The sequence below is a fragment of the Solanum dulcamara genome, chromosome 10 (genome assembly GCF_947179165.1).
Source record: "Solanum dulcamara chromosome 10, daSolDulc1.2, whole genome shotgun sequence".
In the NCBI taxonomy this organism is placed as follows: domain Eukaryota; kingdom Viridiplantae; phylum Streptophyta; class Magnoliopsida; order Solanales; family Solanaceae; genus Solanum; species Solanum dulcamara.
Window position 1 is genome coordinate 62,859,391 of NC_077246.1, and position 8,030 is coordinate 62,867,420.

General features: G+C 41.5%; 1 pseudogene; it reads left to right on the forward strand.

Moving 5' to 3' along the window:
- Nucleotides 1-950: 950 nt before the first annotated feature.
- The window catches only part of LOC129869865 (probable isoprenylcysteine alpha-carbonyl methylesterase ICMEL1), a 15,927-nt pseudogene continuing 8,847 nt past the window's right edge, over nt 951-8,030 (forward strand).

Sequence of the window (8,030 nt, forward strand, 5' to 3'; positions counted from 1 at the left end):
ACGTGGCAACAACATCGTCTTGTTGTACTATCACTGGCTCATAAGTGATGGTTTTCGGATAAGAAAAACTTCCATATAGGTATTGATAGTACTTTGAGTCGGATTGGGTTGAATTGTTTATGATTGGTCCTGCCTAAACCATATTCTTGTTTAGACTTAGGACACTTGATCGAGTTGTTCTTTCTCTTAAGTTAAGATTTCGAGTTGATTTGATTCTTCCTTGATGATTGTTTTATTTGGCCATTTTACATACTCAGACATTCCATGTACTGACGCCATTTGGGCTGCATCATTTTATGATGTAGAGACATGTACTAGAGATCATCAATCGACGCACCCTTGAAGATCTATTCACTTCCAACTAGTTGGTGAGTCCTCCCAGTTTTTGGAGGATACCGAGATTATCTTTATAGCTTTATTTTATTTTCTTTATTTTGATTGTTGATTTCCATGGACTTGTCATTTGCACCTCCTGGATTGTTGATAGAGGCTTCATAGACTAGAGTGTGGAGATGTTGAATTATTCGTTTTGACTAGCTTTATTCTCGCTAGTTGTTGATTGGATATATGTTTGGCCTTTGGCCCTAAATTATGAATAGTATTCTTATGATTGAGTCTTCCGCTGCTAGAATATGACTGAATGAAAGTGTGACTGGACCAAGTGGTTTGCTTGAAGGCTAGAAATGGCTTTCAAGTGCCGGCCACGTCTAGGGTACCCTCCCGGATTATGACAAATATGGTATTAGAGCATAGAGTTTAAGAGTCCTAGGGAGTATATGAAGCCGTGTCTAGTAGAGTCTTACTTATGGGTGTGTTGTGCACCACACTTATAATCAGGAGGCTATAAGACATTAAGAATTGTATCACTTCATTCATACTCTGAACTTGTGCGATAGAGTTAAATTCTATACGACTTCCTTTCTAATTCACGCATTTATACGTTGCAGATAATGCCTCCTAAACATACTGCCAGCCAGAGAAATGCCGATATCACAGAGATTCCACATTCAGAAATATGCCCATCAAGGACTAGGGGCCGACCTGCAAGGTATGCTGAGGCACCTCAAGTATCTACTACTCCGCATATACCAATTTCAGAGGCAGATTTTCGAGGAGCGATTGCCATGCTCACTCAAATAGTGGCTGCCCATAATGGTAACCAGAGTTCACCAACTCTTAGCTCTAGTTCTAAAGATCCATCTGCTACCACGAGGATTAGAGACTTTCTGAGAATGAATCCACCGGTATTCAAGAGTTCTAAGGTTGATGAAGACCCCCAGAATTTCATTGATGAGATGTGGAAGATCCTTAAAGCTATACATGCTATGGAGATTGAGGGGGTTGAGTTGGTGTCTTATCAGCTCAAGTATGTGGCAAACATCTGGTATAACCAGTGGGAACAAAGTATAGGTGAAGATGCTGAGCCTCCTATTTGGGATGAATTTGAGGGAGCTTTCTTGACACTTCTTTCCTAGAGAATTGAGGGAAGCGAAAGTGGAAGAGTTTGTAAATCTAAAACAAGAGGGTATGACCATTAAAAAGTACAGTCTAAAGTTCATCCAGCTGTCCAGATATGCTCCAGAGATGATCCCAAATATGAGGTCGAAGATGAGAAAATTTGTCTTCAGATTGGGGAGATATGTGAAAAAGGAGTGCAAAGCGGCATTGTTGATCTCCGACATGGATATTTCAAGATTAATGGTGTATGCTCAATAGGTGGAGGATGAGAAGAGAAAAGACAAGGAGAAGCATCTGAGCAAGAAGGAAAAATTAGCTGGACATGAGAATGAACAGAGGTAGAACAAGGGTAACAGGTCCTTCTTTCAGAAGAGGTTTTCCAACTATGCCTCATCCATCGCAAGTGCACCTATGCCGCATAACAGATATGATTAGCAGGGACATAGTCACCAGAATTTTAGATCCCAGGGTTCTCAATCCCAAGCTAGCGTGGGTCAAGATTCAAAAGGGAAGCCACCATGCGGCAAGTGCGGTAAGCTCCAGTTGGGAGAGTGCAGAAAGGGAGATAAGGGTTGTTATAAATGTGGCCTGGTGGGCCATTTTCAGAGGGAGTGTCCAACATGGAGAAACAAGGCCCAATATTCTACCACTGCACCACCAGTTAGAGGTAATCAGAGGGGAACTACTTCAGGTATGAGCAGAGGTACAAATCGTCTATATACCATGTGTAGTTGCCAAGATCAGGAGAACTCCCCAAATGTCGTGAAGGGTATGATTCGAGTCTCTTCTCTTGAATGTTATGTTTTGATAGATCCTAGTGCCACACTATCTTTTATGACTCCTTACGTGTCTAGTAAATTCAATAAAATTCCTGAATATCTTCTTGAGCCTTTTAGTGTAGCTACTCCTATCGGTGATTCTATCTTAGCTGAGAGAGTCTATAGAGATTGTACTGTGTCAATCCATCACAGGGATACCTTGGATGACTTAGTTGAGTTGGACATGGTTGATTTTGATGTAATCCTTAGCATGGACTGGCTTTATGTTTGTTATGCCTCTATTGATTGTAGGACTCAGATTGTCAAGTTCAAATTCCCGAATGAGGCGGTCATAGAGTGGAAGGGTAGTCCTGTCGGGCCTAAGGGTATGTTTATTTCTTATCTTAGAGCCAAAAAACTAATCTCGAAAGGGTGTATTTATCACATCGTCTGAGTGAAAGATGACAGTATTGAGTCTCCATCCCTTGAGTCGGTCCCAATTGTCAATGAGTTCCCTGAAGTCTTTCCTGAAGATCTGCCCGGAGTCCCTCCTGATAGGAAGATCAACTTTGGGATCCATGTTCTTTTTGATACCCAACCTATCTCTATCCCTCCATATAGAATGGCTTCTATTAAGTTGAAAAAGTTGAAAGAACAGTTGAAGGACTTGTTAGATAAGGGATTCATTAGGCCGAGTGTCTCACCATGTGGTGCTCCCATCCTATTCGTGCGAAAGAAAGATGGGTCCCTTAGAATGTGTATTGATTACAGGCAACTAAACAAGGTCACCATAAAGAACAAATACCCTCTCCCCAGAATAGATGATTTATTTTATCAACTTCAGGGTGCCACTTGTTTCTCAAAGATAACCTAAGATCGGGTTACCATCAGTTGAAGGTGAGGGAGTGTGACATCCCAAAGACAGCCTTTCGGACCCGTTATAGCCATTTTGAGTTCCTGGTTATGTCCTTTGGGTTGACCAATACCTCTGTAACTTTTATGGATCTCATGAATTGAGTATTTAAGCCATATCTCGATATGTTTGTGATTGTATTCATTGATGATATTTTGGTTTACTCTAGAATGAGGAGGAGAACGCCTATCATCTTAGAGTCGTGTTGCAAACTTTGAAAGACCAGGTATTGTATGCAAAGTTCTCCAAATGCGAATTTTGGCTTGCATCAGTGGCTTTTCTCGGCCTTATTATATCTGGAGATGGTATTCAGGTTGATGCTCAGAAGATTGAGGTAGTAAAAAATTGGCCCAGACCCACATCCCCAACAGATATAAAAAGCTTCTTGGGTTTGGCTGGCTATTATCGAAGGTTTATGTCACGCCTCGGGAGGGTACCCTAGGCGTGGCCGACACTCGAAGGCCATTTCTGAACTCTAAGCGAACCACCTGGTCCAGTCACACATTCATTCAATCACATTCTCTTAGCGGAAAACTCAATTAAGGATATACTATTCATAAATTAGGGCCAAAGGCCAAACAATCATCAACTCGATAAGAAATTTTAAAAAGGGCTACTCAAAAGAACAATTCAACATTTCTACACTCCGGTCTATGAAGCCTCTATCTACAATTTAGAAGGTGCCCATGACAAGCCCATGGCTACCAACAATTAGAATAAATCAAGTGACATCAGAACTATACAAGAAGAGCTTAACATCCTCTGGGACTAGGAGGACTCACCAACTAGCTGGAAGTGAATAAATCTTCAACGGTGCATCGGTTGATGATCTCCAGTACCTATCTCTACATCATGAAATGATGCAGGCCAAATGGCGTCAGTACGTGAAATGTACTGGTATGTAAAATGGCCAAATAGAAGGACATAAAGGAAACATCAATTCTATCAGAACTCAACTCAAAAGAAATAACAACTCAATCAAGTGTCCTAGATATAAAAAAGAATACGGTTTAGACGGGACCAATCACACACCATTCAACTCAATCCGACTCAGAGTACTATCAAGACTTATGTGGGAGTTTCTTTTATCCGACAACCATCACTTATGAGCCAGTGACAGTACAACAAGCCGACATTGTTGCCACGTCCGTTTATGCTTTGCCAGGGCATGAATGAGTCAAGCAATCATGGATCCAATCCTACCAGGTCCTATAATGTCAGGAAGAACATTTTGGGGAAACATCCGACTTTAACGGTTCAATCCCCTCCTAAGTTTGGAGACGTAGTTATTGGGTTCGAATATGGACTTTACTCTAACCCAATTCGGTGCTCGATACTCCTCCTAAGACTCAATGCTCATAAAACCCCATCCAATCGACCTAATCAAATCATATCGACAAGTCTCATTTAAACCTTGTCAACTCATCCACTCTATCCTAACTTCAACTCAATTAAGTCATAATAGCAAGTTCCAATTAGGACCTCGTCCACTCGTCAATTCTATCATCCAATTAACTTAATCAAGCCTTATTTAGATAAGCATTTATGACATCTCCTCAAGACTCATCACAACTCTATGACTTTAGCTCAACGATTCAAGTAGACTAACACATTTAAGGAAATTGACTTAAGCAACATAATCACATGGCTAAAGAGATCAACAAAACATAATAACAAGTCATCTTCATCAACTCATACTAATATGAAGGTTTTAGGAACTTCTTAGCTCAACAACATCAATATATATAGCATCAAATAAATAGGAGACAAAACTCATTCAAACATAGACCATACCAAGAAACTCCATTTTCATGGACATCTAGCCTCAAAGCAAGAGTAGGGCACATGGGTGGACTCAATCCATGTTTTGGATAGCCTTACATACCTTGGTGAAGACTTGAAGAAAACCTTGATGTTGGGTCTTCAATGGAAGACTCAAATCTTGAAGCTCTTGGAACTCTTCTTGTTGAAAATGGAGAAGAAGAAGAAGAGAGAGAGAAAGAGAGAAAAACTCCTAGGGCTTTTTAAAGAGAGAGAGGGGCTGCAAAAATATGATCCCAAAATGGTCTAGGGTGATACATATATAATTTGGGTAAGTTCCCAAATTACCCCTTCTCAAGAAGTTCTGAAAATAGGCAAAAATGCTCCTGGCGCGATAGTGGCGCATCATGCCATTGCAGCGCCAGGATGATTACGCCTAAAACCTGCATATCTCGTAGTGGCGCGCCGCGCTAAGGACCAAACTATTGAGGCACATTCTTGGCGCGATAGTGGCGCGTCGCGCTCTTATAGCGCCAAGGCCAATATTTCCTGGGTTTTAGAAATTGGCTTGAAAAACCCTGCACACCTTTTAGAGGTGCGCCACTTCAGAGACCAAACTACTGAGGCATGTTTCTGGCGCGATAGTGGCGCGTCGCACCACTACGGCGCCAAGCCCAGTTTTCCAGCAATTGCAATCCAGGCCTGAAAATCTCTGTTGTGCTAGTTCATCTTAGGATCATTATATCTTTTGACTCCAAACTCCAAAATGTACATTCTTGGTGGCGTTGGAAAGAAGACTCAACGACCTTTAATTTAATAGGTTGTGGGCCACCCAGATCATCATATATCAAAAGATAGGGTCGTTAGAAGTCAACCCCTCATGCAAACTCCTCTTCAACTTAGCCACAACAGATCTTTTGGACTTAGCTTGGTCCTAGGGGTCCTTCATGACCCCACATCACCTCTAACGCTGCTCAATTTCTCAAAGACTCATCTTACTCATACAAATACTCCACAATACTCGAGTTTGACCCTACCCTAATACAAGAAGGGTCCGAATCTTAGGGGAAATTTTGAGGGGTGTTACAGTTTGTAGAGGGATTCTCATCCATATCACACCATTGACCAAGCTAACCCAAAAGAAGGCTAAGTTCCAATGATCTGATGCTTGCGAGGAGAGTTTCCAGAAATTGAAGACCAAACTGACCACTGCTCCTGTTCTAACTTTGCCCGATAGAATAGAGGATTTCGTGATCTATTGTGATGTGTATAGAGTTGGTTTGGGCTGTGTGTTGATGCAGAGGGGAAAAGTGATAGCCTATGCTTCAAGACAGCTTAATATTCATGAGAGAAATTACCTAACTCATAACCTTGAGCTGGAAGCTGTGGTGTTTTCTCTTAAAATTTGGCGCCACTACTTGTATGGAGTTCACATTGATGTGTTCACCGATCATAAGAGTTTACAATACATCTTCAGCTAGAAGGAACTCAACCTGAGACAAAGGAAATGACTCGAGCTACTTAAGGACTATGATATGAACATCCTCTACTATCCATGTAAAGCTAATGTTGTTCCTGATGCTTATAGCAGGTTTTCTATGGGTAGCACTACCTATATAGAGGAGGAAAGGAAAAACTTGGCTAAAGAAGTGCATAGACTAGCTTGATTGGGAGTTCGGCTTGAAGAGAATAATGAAGGCAAAGTTAATGTTCATGATGGTTCTGCATCCTCACTCGTGGCAGAGGTAAAAGAGAAGCAAGACCAAGATCCCGTCCTTCTCCAATTGAAGAAAGTTGTTCACAAATAAAAGGTGATGGTTTTTACCAAAGAGGGAGATGGTGTGTTGAGGTACCAAAATAGATTGTGTGTCCTAGATATTGATGATATGCGAGAAAGGATTATGGCCAAAGCGCATAGTTCTAGATACTCTATTCATCCTGGCTCTACAAAAATGTATCATGACTTGAGAGAAGTTTATTAGTGGAGTGGAATGAAGAGAAATATTGAGGAATTTGTTTCCAAGTGCCCGAATTGCCAACAAGTTAAAGTTGAGCATAAAAGGCCATGTGGGTTAGCTCAAAACATAGAGATTCTGGAATGGAAGTGGGACATGATCAATATGGACTTTATTACAGGTTTGCTGAGGTCCCGAAAACAACATGATTCGATTTGGGTGATTGTGGATAGGATGACGAAATCAGCTCACTTCTTGGTAGTTAAGACTACTGACACCGCAGAAGATTATGCAAAATTATACATCCACGAGATTATCAGGTTGCATGGGGTACCCTTGTCTATCATCTCAGACAGAGGAGCTCAATTCACTTCTCAATTTTGGAGATCCTTTCAGAAGGGACTGGGTTCAAAGGTAAATCTTAGTACGGCCTTTCATTCCCAGACAGATGGCCAAGCGGAGCGCACTATCCAGACATTGTAGGATATGTTGAGGGAATGTGTACTTGACTTCAAAGGAAATTGGGATGATCACTTACCTCTCATAAAGTTTGCATACAATAATAGTTATCATGCAAGTATTCAAATGGCTCCCTATGAAGCTTTGTTAGGGAAGAGGTATAGATCACCAATTGGGTGATTTGAGGTTGGTGAAGTTGAGTTAATTGGGCCTGATTTTTTTTACCAAGCTATGGAGAAGGTGAGGGTTATTCAAGATAGGCTAAAGATAGCCCAAAGCCATCACAAATCTTACACCGATGTGAGGAGGAGAGACTTAGAGTTTGAGGTGGATGATTGGGTGTACTTAAAAGTGTCACCCATGAAGGGCGTCATGAGGTTTGGAAGAAAGGGAAAGCTTAGTCCTCGATACATTGGTCCTTACCAGGTTGTGAGGAGGATTGGGAGTGTCGCTTATGAGTTGGAGTTACCCTCAGAGCTAGCCTCTATCCATCCGGTATTTCACATTTCGATGTTGAAGAAGTGCTTGGGCGATCTCTCATTGGTGGTCCCCATTGATAGTATTGGAGTTAAGGATAACTTTTCATATGAAGAGGTTCCGGTCCAAATCCTTGATCGCCAGGTTCGCAAATTGACGAACAAGAAGATTACCTCAGTCAAAGTCTTGTGGAGAAATCAATTTGTTGAGGAAGCCACATGGGAAGCGGAGGAAGATATGAAAGCTAAA